This window comes from Rhea pennata, chromosome 1 (genome assembly GCF_028389875.1).
Source record: "Rhea pennata isolate bPtePen1 chromosome 1, bPtePen1.pri, whole genome shotgun sequence".
NCBI classification, from domain to species: Eukaryota; Metazoa; Chordata; class Aves; order Rheiformes; family Rheidae; genus Rhea; species Rhea pennata.
This window is the reverse complement of record NC_084663.1, coordinates 178910818-178922685: the sequence shown is the minus strand read 5'-3', so window position 1 is coordinate 178922685 and position 11868 is coordinate 178910818. Positions and strand designations below refer to the sequence as shown.

General features: G+C 36.4%; 1 non-coding gene across 1 annotated transcript; it reads left to right on the top strand.

Annotated features, from left to right (window-relative positions):
* The first annotated feature begins 9475 nt into the window (after positions 1–9475).
* On the top strand, positions 9476–9545 carry TRNAV-UAC (transfer RNA valine (anticodon UAC)). The gene has a single exon. It is a non-coding gene; the product is annotated as a tRNA-Val (tRNA).
* Positions 9546–11868: the final 2323 nt, after the last annotated feature.

The following is an 11868-nucleotide window of genomic DNA, read 5'->3' as shown; positions in this document are numbered from 1 at the left end:
TGTGAAACTACCAACATGTATCACAGCTGTGATACCAATGTCACTGTGTGCAGTTCTGATAATTGCCAGGCTTATGTAGCTAGTCTTTCCAGTTATGGAGTTGGCTTTCTGAAAGCCCTAAATACACCACATAAGATCAGACTCCTAAAGATATTTAAATATACAAAAATGCAGATAAATGCCTGAGGAGATTTTCAAAAAAATACTCTCACATGTCCTTGTCTACGAAGAGCTTACTAAAAGGGCCTGATTGGTACGAAGAAGAGAATATAAGCCTCTGATCCTTAGTTACTTAGCACTTCAATCACTGAACTGTCCTTCCCTGTTTATATTAAGTAATGATCAGGATTATATATTTTCACATCAAATTAATCCCACTATATCCTCAGTAACACCTCTGCCACCACACAGTGTTTGGACAGTATTATATACTTCTTACTCATAATGCATAGAAACAAATATAATCTACCTTCTACTTTTCCTTCTGTTAGCTCTGTACTTAGTTACTAATACAAGTAGATAGAACTCTACATACAGACAGGGAACAGAATAGATAATCAAAAAGAACCAATTTACATGTAAACAGTTGCCAAGTTAAAACTCAGACTCAGATCGCATAAAAGAACCTCACTTCCATAATGGGTTTGACTAAACTCCTGTTTTTTTGTGTATTGTTTGAGCCTACTCCTGTTAGAATAAAAGCAGTTTAGCACAGAGATGCTCTGGCAGTACTGTCAGCTTCATCCAAACTTAAGAAGAGAGTCTGGTATGGCAGTTATACCGGGGTCATTGATTAGCTGGAACAATTTGATTGTTGACTGTGTGAGATTGACTGTCATCTTTTGTTCTCAACAAACATTTTTGAGATCATTTAGGCAACAGTTGCAATCCATAGATGATAGAATTAGGGAACAGGATCAGATAGGATAAATGACTGGATAAATTGACATATATAAGCTCAAGGCTGGAAAGTCTAATGGAAATTCTGTAGGATAAAGGCTTAATAGAAGACATGAAAAACTAATTCACTTAAGTGATGTTATCCACATTATAATGTTAAGGAAACTTAAAAGTAAACAACAAGGGAGGGAATCATGACAGCCTGTAAACTGACATGCTATGAGTTTTCCATTGGGAAGAAATGGACAAGCAGACAAGGTCATAATTTGTCAAAACATTTATGAAACCAAAAAGATCTGTGATCTACCTCCCTTTATATTTTTCAGACACAGTACTGAAAAATTCCACAGATGGTGTTCTGATATAACTGGGTTAACTATGGATAACCCTGTGGCTGCTTCTGGTCTGAAGTAAATAGGTGTCACTTTAAAAATTCAATTCAGTTTCCATTCTGCCATTTGAACTTTGTCTCCAGAATAAGAGGTTTGATCAAAGAGTGCCTGAAGGTGACAGTTAATGATGATTTCTATCTCAGGATGAGAAGAGCAAAATTAAAAAAAAAGAAAAGAAAAAAGAAAAAAGAAAAAGTGATTGCAAACACAGAGGAATGGATTGAGGCAGCTAAGTGTCAGAGGAATTTCAGTACTGGGAAATGTTATAAATTAAACAAGTTTTGTTGTCCCTTCTGCTTTTAGCATCACTCCAATTTAACTTGCTTCTACCTTGGTAAAAAGCTTTCTTTGCAGTGTTTTTCTAAGGTAAGTACTGAACAAACTTAGAGATCATATGATTTATTTAATTTAAAAGAACTTCAAAACTAGATGTTACCTGGATATTAGGGCCAATTCAATCAACCTTGTCACATCAATTTCATATAGATGTTCTACTGAATATCTATGAGGGTAAAGATTAAGCTTGTTGGAATTCTGCAAAACCTAAGTTGGCATTTTATTGATGATAATTATGTAAATGGATGAAAAGTTGCCAGGACAATAAATATTATTGTATGTATTTAGAGGCACAGAGTATAGATGCATGCATAATATATATTGATTACAGATGAGAAGAGATCTGGAAATGAACAGATGGTACCTGCTGGGTTCTGGGAAAAATGTGGTGATGTGATTGATAAGGTTTAGGTCATTGATTCTCAGAAAGGTCAAAAAATAACAGAAAAAAACCTCCCTGATTTTACAGAAAGGCAAACTTCTAAGACAAAGAACTTCACCTCCTCTAAAATACAGAAAACAGCTCCAATCACTGTTTGCAAGCTTTTACAAAATTAAGTCTGAGAACTAATTAATTACTGACAATTAGCAGTCCCCTGGTTAGCGTAGAGACCCACAACCAGCAATTAATGTTGGCTCCCCTATCCCACTTTAGAGGTAATTAGATTGCTTTTCATAGCTATAAAATTTCTTATTCATATTTGCACTTGAGTTTGGGTTTAAATGTGAGCTGATAGAGGAGGATTACATTTTGGAGGATAGTACAAAGATATATGAGTCACAAGTAGATTGTACTTCCAAAAAGAAATACTAAGTTTAATCTCAGAAGTTCTCTTAACCTTTTCAACAGGCTGATTAAGTTATATATAATTGGGGCATTCTCTGAAAACAATACTGCACCAGTACCTTTTCCAATTTATACTTGATTAATATGTACAGGAACTCAATTCAGGATTCTTAAGAAAGCGGGACTCTAGGTTGATTAAATCAATTCTTTGCCTTTTTTCCCTGATAGAATAGCAGAAACAGCAACCACACCTTGCCTTTCTACCCCTTGACACCTCCCCCCCCAAAAAAATGCAGATAAATTACCCTTAGTACACATAATGGGATAAATTATGTTTTGTACTGTAATGTCCAGTAAGTTTTTTCCTCCTAGGAAAACTGAAGAGTATTAATTAGACATCTGCTTCCTCACTTGTACTTTAGAATTGATCCTATTGGGATTGTTGAAAGAAGGACTCCTATAAAACTCTTAGATGAGCTTTATTTCAGTGAACAGCACAGATTTGGGTTCTTCCCCATGAGCAATAATTACTTTTTCTTTTATTTTATGTCTCCACGGTAACTTTCTCTTATCAGATTTTGTTGTGAATCTGTTTCTCCCTTTTCCTGGGAAAGCATAGATATGATTACTGTCCTGGAAACAATGTAAATCATTACTTCAATAGATTTTTACAGTCTTTAGTTAAGCAGGTAGAAATCTTAGCTTCTTTCACTTAACACAGTACTTGAGCCTGAAGGAAGCAGAAAAAACATTATCTCTGCAAGTGTCTACTTGATCCTGTCTTCTGGACTAATTTCTATTTTTCTATACACTAATTAAAACAATAGCTCTTCATGCTCAATTTATCAATGTAGTAAAATACAGTTTCAGCTAATTTCCTTTCTTTGAGATTTTTTTCTTTTCCTTCTTGCTTGAATAATTTTTAATTACAATACAACAACTGTCTTACAGGAAATTAAGGCTTTATTAAAATACTTGGGACTCAAATTTATAGCTAAAGCTGTGTCATCCTATCTGTTCCATGCTTTCACTCTTCTGAAGGACTAAGAAAGTTGAGTCTTGATATACAAGTTAAAGTATTTGGATAAGACTTTATTTAATAGCCTTAAATGTTATAAAGTTATAGAATAGTATTGGATACTAGTTTTTCTGATGAATTTAGTTTCATGGAATTATTTAAGAAATGCACAGTTTAAATAAAAGACTTCAACTTAAAAAGGGTAAAAGTATTTCCCTGCAGCTCCCACTCAAAGACTTCCAAAACAATGGGGAACATGCAGGTAAGACATATTTTGTTTTATCAATCTATATCATTCCTTTGGCATAAGTTTATGCCAAATACAAATATTTGCTACAGCTGCATGTTCAATTCATCTCATGGTACCATACACACTTAAATGTTTAGGCGTCAAAGTACATAAAACCTTAATATTTGGTTATATACATACATACATGTATACATACACACACACACACACACAGATATATTTGCAGTGATTTGGCCACTGTGTAAAAACTTAATTCATAAGCAAATAAAGGACAGAGATCTCTCAGCCCTGCCACCTTATAAAGTATTAGTTCTCTAAAATCCCAGTTGGCTTTTTCTCAGTGAACAAATGAACAAATACTAGTCAAATAGCCGGTAATCCCCCCCTCTTTCGATTTGTAGATTGCCTAGAAACAGATTTTAAAATGTCTTAAACTTTATTTATTGTAAAATATTTCTTTTGACCAATCAGCTTCTTAAGAGTATTTTATTGACAAATATTTAGTATTCACAATTCAGTGAGCTTTCCTTCAGTATATGAGACATATGACAGTTTCTGATCAATTTCCTGCTTTAAATAATTAAGATTACAGATCTGAAATTCATTTTCTGCAAATGTTCCTGTAGTTTTCAACCACAATTCACTGTTGCAATGAAATTCTTTAGAGTAAGTTTATTTATTAAACTATTTGTGACATGTGAACTCAGACGCAAATACAGTCAAGCAGCTGATTTATAAAGTCAAATGAATATTCATGGTCAGCATTTTGTATGCTGTGTTCTAAAATCAATCTCTTGCTGCCAAGAGATGCTAGTGGAACAAGACATCTTGTAATGTGCCCAGAGAGTCATTAGTTCTTCTCCCGCTTAAACAAAAGGCAGTGCACTCTTTTAGTGAATCCAGAATGCTATACTATTCAAGCAAAAAGACTTTTATTTGCCTTCCTACAACTTTTTCAATTTTTTTTCTCCTCTTCACACACCCCTGGTTTGAGTCATTTTTCAGAAGATAGCCTCATGAGTATAGAATGAAATCAGCTTAGGGAAACAAAGTTTATCTTTGTTTTAATAGTGACCTCTTATGTGCATATCTGCTTGGGTTCAGTATCTGACCTATAGATATTTTACTGGCCTCTGGAATGGCATCAAAAAATAAATAGTAGACTGGGTAGAACATTTAAATTAGTCAAAGCAAGGTATTAACGGGATATCGAAAACAAGTTCTGTTACAGTCAGGTCTTCAGACTCCAATTTGGAACTGGAAACTTCTCTTTCCACAGAATTCAGAATTACAAGCTCTCATGGAGTAAGGAATGAAAGTCAGATCAGGCTTTTCACTCTATGTAAATGTATCCTGTTTCTTTTTCTGTCCACCTCCGTATCCTAACTAGTAAAATTATTTTAGATTTAGATAGCCTGAGTTTGTTACAGTAGTTATTAGAATATAATCTTAATCTTTGACATGAATATGCTATCCATCAAGTTACCAACTCATTTTCTCTTTGCTGTAATGAATATTCAGTCTGATGTGGTATTTTTTAATGATGAAAGTGAAAGCACACTACCACAAATAACTGGAGTATGGCAGATAAAACAGCCCAGTGGTTGAGCCACTCTTGAATAGAAGAAGCATTAAAGGGGATTTTCTCCATACCACAAAGAGCTGGAAGCTAGGTTTGTACATACTGTGTTCAGGTAACATTCTAGGCCGTGTTTTTTTCCTTTCTTCTTTTTTTCTTTTCTGTTTTTTGACAAAAGATCAACCTGTGCTTTGGAAAAAAAGAATTCCAAATCACACACCACAGATAAGGTACTTAGAGCAACATCTAGACTGGAGCACCTTGCTGGATGGTCTTTGGCCGGTTTGTATAATATGTTGGAAATTGTGCAGATGTTTAGCACAATGCCACAAAATCAGGGAATTTCACTAGCAGAAATTTAACAGCCTAGAGAATGTAGATGTTTCCATGGAAGATATGGAAGGTTTTTGAAAGACATTTTACATCTAAATTGATTAATTCATCAGATTGGGGAAACAATCTCCAGCCTCAAGGCCAAAGTGTGCAGAAAGTCTAATTTCTATAGTGATTTGAGAATTGCTTCTTCTATAGCAGACTGGTGTCACCACAACAGCCTTTGACTCTGGGTTTACAGTACCATGTTGTGCCCTATGTCCCTATGACAGTAATTTTTGGTATGTATTTTCTCAGCTCAAATATGTATGAAATTATGTGAGAGTGTACTGCAGCTCAGAAGTATGCTTTTGTTTATAGTTTGAAAATACGGAGATGTGTTACACAATTAGGTGTCTGGCAAAAGCTGCTTGTTAGGGTGTCTGAGGGTGCAAAAGTTGGTTGGACAGTGCTACAGGACTGTGTAGAATGGAAAAAGCCAAATCGAGTAAGGACATATTCTTCCTGTCTAGTGGAATGAATTCCAGGAATGTGTTATCTATTGCATTGTGCTAAGCTTTGGTCTTTAAGAAAACCACTTGGAGTGGTCCAAAAGAAAGACAGGAAGCATATACCGGTTCTTTAGTGTGATGATCAGGGCTCAGTGCTCAGGTTTACTCCCTACACTCTCTTTTACTCAGCATTGTTGTTACCCCTTTCTGGAATGAAATGATTGCAACTGAAAGAGAGCGAAAGTTAAAATGACATTTTGTTTCTGGGATAAAACCATTAACACATTAGATGTCTAGGTGTTTCATTTTCAGTTTCACCAACAGAAAGTATTACATCTAACTTCATCAGGTAATACTACCTTCATACAACATCACTCATTTCACTACAGTTTCCCAAAAGCCGAGGCAGCATGCTTTATTTTGAAAATAGTACCTTTGATGGAATTCAGTTTGAGATTTAGATGCTGAAATGTAGCAGGCTATATGGAAGTATCTTTATATGAGCTAGTGAATAAACCCCCATTATAAAGCTCAATTTGTTTGCCTAAATCCAAAGACTTAGTGCCATGTGTGATATCCTAAGGTATCAAAGATATCATAGATGATAAACAAGGAAACTCATGTCCTTCCAAGTGGTATATATGTAGTGCATCTCAAACGGCATATGAAGAGATAACTTTATCAGGCCCACAGTCAGTGCCAAGTGCTGACTGTATTTTAGATGACTGCTACAAATGGTATTCATTTGCCTTAAAACAGATGTCCAGTGTCATGTGAGATGTCATATGAACATCCATCAGATCTCCAGGTGGTGCTCCAAGATGGAAAGAGTTGTCCCTTTGGTTCTATGTCATATCTGCCAGCCCTTGCGGATGTAGGCTGCATCTCAGCCAGCATCAGACATGTATATTTAGACAACAGAATTAAGCACAAGGAGTCTATTTCTGTCGGAATTGAGTAAGTCTGTGGACTCCCATTGACTATACTGACTAGATCTTTACTGCTAGAGGTCATTCAGCTAGATCATATGAAGATAGCTTATGTGCAGACACCTGAAGAGACATACCTCAATCTTGTAATGAATCCTATTCATTAGGCTTGTATTGTGCACAATTCCATTACTTTGAGAAAAGGGTGTTAACTTTAGAAGTTATTAAAATGTTGGAAACAACAAACTATAATCCATACTATAAAATATTACAGGAAGTGACCTCTGAACATTAGCAGTAAACTTAAAATACCTCTCTCAATTGCATACTACAGTAATTTTCAAAATAATGGTTTTGTTTCAAAAATACTATTGATTTTACTTGGCATTATCTTCTCTAAGTTGCTTATTGCAATTTATAACTTGAAGGAATTGTGTTTACAACATTTGTAGATTTGGATCAGTAAGCTGGGAAATTGTGCCACAATGGAATTGCAGCATATTAAAGAGTGATTTGCTCTATGACTTCTTAGAGAAAAATATGATTTGATGGGAATAAACATTTACAATGACTGCAAATACGTATTTTTCACTTACATGGGCAATATTTGTAAGTTATCAAATCATGGAATGGTTGAAGTTGGAAGGGAACTCTGGAGATCATCTAGTCCAACCCCACTGCTAGAGCATGTTAGACAGGGTTGCATCCAGGCGGGCTTTGAGTATCTCAAGAAAAGGAGACTCCATAACCTTTCTGGGCAACCTGTTCCAGTGCTCCGTCACTCTCAGAGTTAAGAAGTTCTTCCTCATATTCAGGTGGAACTTCCTGCATTTCAGTTTGTGCCTGTTGGCTCCTGTCCTGTTGCATGGTATCACTAAAAAGAGCCTGATCCCATCCTCATGACACCCTCCCTTCAGGTACTTATACACATTGATCCGATCCCCCCGCAGTCTTCTTCAGGCTAAACAGGCCCAGCTCTCGCAACCGTTCCTCATAGGGCAGGTGCTCCAGCCCTCTGATCATCTTTGTAGCCTTACGCTGGACTCTCTCCAGTAGCTCCATGTCTCTCTTGTAGTGGGGAGCCCAGAACTGGACACAGGACTCAAGATGAGGCCTCCCCAGGGCTGAGGAGAGGGGCAGCATCACCTCCCTCCTCCTGCTGGCAGCAGTCTTCCCAATGCACCCCAGGATACCACTGGCTTTCTTGGCCACAAGGGCACATTGCTGGCTCATGGTCAACTTGTTGTCTACCAGCACTCCCAGGTCTTTCTCTGCAGAACTGCTCTCCAGAAGGTCAGCCCCTAGCTTGTACTGCTGCATGGGCTTATTCCTTCCTAGGGGCGGGACCCTGCACTTGCCCTTGTTGAACCTCAGGAGGTTCCTCTCTGCTCAACTCTCCAGCCTCACCAAGTCTCTCTGAATGGCAGCACAGCCCTCAGGTGTGTCAGCCACTCCTCCCAGCTTGGGATCATCAGCAAACTTGCTGAGGAGGCACTCTGTCCCCTCATCCAGGTCATTGATGAAGAAGTTGAACAGGATGGGACCCAGGACTGAGCCCTGGGGGAAACTGCACTAGCCACAGGCCTCCAAAGTCATCCCAAATGAAAAAGATGCAACAACAGCAAACTTCAGAAGCTATAAAATTTGTTCCGATACAAGAACCAGATCTTCAGCTTCTTAAAGATGAAGTTATCAGTGATTTGGCAAGGCCAAACATTAATTAAAAATCTAAAAAATAAGCTATAAATTTTAAAATGAGCTGATAAAATCACAGTCCAATTCTCTTTAAAGGAAGTATTTTTTAACATGCATGTATGTATATTCAGATCATATAGCATTGGTTTTACAGTATTATTAAGATATCACAGATAGACTCTCTTTAAAGGAAGCATTTTTAACATGCATATATGTATATTCAGATCATATAGCATTGGTTTTACAGTATTATTAATAGTAAGATATCGTATCTTCATGGTCTTCCATGTTGGTAGTTCTTAAAATTCATAATAATGAATCTCTAAGCTTTTCTTTTCCTCTGGTTGGTATTTGCTTCTGTATGCAACCAGTGTTACTTTAAAAAACAATGTACTTTTTCCAGACAACAGTTTTTCTGGCTCCAAGACAAGATTCCAAGCTAACGTCAATCACAGCTGTTCTCACGACATCAACTATATCATGCAAATAGAATAAGGTAGAGATACAGAGATTCAAAGGAGCATAGTTGTGAATCACAGACTTACAGAATCATAGCCACAGAACCACAGAACTGGAAAGGACCAAAGGCTATCTTTCTGGTCTAAGGAAATATCAACAATAGTGAGGTTATTGGATGTTGTCTGGTTTGTTCTTCAAAACTTTTATAACAGTGCCTCCAAAATCTCTCCACACGTTACTCCAGTGTTTCATTATCTTGCCACTATTTTTTTTTCCAATGAGACTGATAAATGATCATGGGGTAGAGGGATAGTGTAGTGGTTATCACATCTGCTTTACATGCTGAAGGTTCTGGGTTCAAGTCCCAGTGGAACCAGCACCAGGAAATCTTTAGGAGGTTGGACTAGATGATGTCCAGAGGTCCCTTCCAACCCTACTGATTCTGTGATCCTGTATCCTTATCTCCAGTTCTGCAAAACTGCTGCATAGTGAGTTGTTCTCTCTCCTACATCTATGCATAGTATGTTTCACATAACCTACAGTATCATAAAGAATTTCATCATATTCCACAGTCTATTTCTTTAATATTTCAAAACCTGTTTGAATTCTATTCCTATCCTCCAATGTACTTGTACTTTATCCTAACCTGGTATTATCTACAGAAGTAATAGGCCTATTTACTGTTCAAGGTCATTAAATCAAATATTGAATAGCATCAGACTTGGAACAGAATCTTAAAGAATCTCATTTGATAAATCCCCCCCATTTTGACAGTGAACCATTAATAAATATTGTGACTGTGGATTTCCAATTAGTTTTTCAATCATCTTATCATACATGAATTTAGACAATTTTCTTTAGCTTGCATGTAATGCTATCACGAGAAACAACGCCAAAAGCTTTACTGAAGCAAAATACTTAACTTCTAATATATTGCTTCCTTTTCATCTGTAAGGTCTGTTGCACAAACCTTACAGGAAGAAATAAATTAGTTTGACATGATTTGATCTTGGCTAATCCATGTAGGCTGTTACTTATTGCAGGTTGAAAGTGCACTGGCTAAGACTGACTTCTGAAATCAGAAGTGAGCTTGTCACAGAATTATACTGCCCTATACATCTTCCTATTTTGTTCAATAATTCTTATAAAAATTAATTCTATTCCAGAATCTTGTGATAAAAATGTCATCTGTCATTATTTTCTGATTAACTCGATTTTCACAACTGAATTGAAATAAATGAACACAAAATATTTTCAGATTATTTAGAAGGCTGAATGACATTCAGTTTAACCTTGGTAGTAAAGTGAAATGAACTGAAATGACAATGGCACTGTTTCTATGAATGACTAAATGGCAGTAACTGGCATGCGATCCATCATGTTCAATCTTTAAATTACATATACACCAATTCAGTGTGCCAATGATCTAGATAATAAACAAGAAAAAAACTTCAAACCTTGCTGCTCACAAAAAAAAAAAAAAAAAAAAAAAAAATTACTTTGGTTATTTGCAAGTATATCTATTGCTATTCCTTGTTAGGTCATGAACCTGCACAATATCAAACATACTCTTAGGTTTACATGGTTTCACCACATCATTATGTGAACTCATAATCAAGGAAGAATTCTATTTAGAAGAATGTATCAATTGATTGCTGTCTTTTCATAAATACAGTAGTTTTCTATGCACTATGAGCCGTCTGAGAAGAGACTGTTTTACCCAAAGCAGAGAAATGTGTGGGATGCAATTAAAGGACTGATATGCAAAACATACACAGAAACTCACATAAGGTCTGTCAAGCAGTGTCAAAGGCAGTATTCTGTATGAACTTTTATCTGTGCAAGAGCAAGGTCCAAAGTCTCAACAGAACTTCATGGACTGGCAGTACACATACATGTACAAGCCATGTATATCACTTGAGACCATAAAATGTAGGTGTGATTACCTCTCTCTAAAATTTAGGGTAAAGGTTGTGGTGGTGCAGCCAGTGTACCAAAATGACTGGGTACCAAGAGTCATGCATTAGGGAAACGAGCGACCCAACTTCAATTTCTTCTTCTGCCTACTCCAAAACTAGACCTTCTGGGAAAGTGCTGTAACACAGTGTTTAAAGATGGAAAAAGCTGACAGAATGTTTTCAAACTTACTTAGAGCCTAGAAAACTGGACAGAGAAAAAAAATGCTGCTCAGCAGATTACCAACACCTCAATATATTACCAGTATTTTGCCTCCATAAGGCTCCTTGCTTGCCCAACTGCTTCCGCTTGCCAATATTACATCTATTGTAGTCACTAGTTTCCAAACTCAGATGAATTTTGACCTATATCTAATTCAGAATCCTAGCCCCTAAGTACAGGCAAGAAATTACCTTCTTTAGAACACATTGTTCCTCCAGTCTACAAGCTCTGCAGATACAGTATCAACAGCGTGGATAGTTCTGCAACCTGGATAGTCTCAAGGTGGTTATCAGAGCAATAATTGAGTTCTTCCTACATAAATTCAGTAGTGATTAGAACAAAGTTTGCAGTTATTAACTTTTTTGAACAATAACTTTTCTCTTTGTCCATATGCATCATGAACATGTTACAAAATGTTCTTGTTTTGTGTTCACTAATGCAATAGTTCTTTGTCTGAAGAGTTTTAAAGTTATAAAATATAATCAGACATACAATTTGGTCTAATTTTAAAACCAGACTAG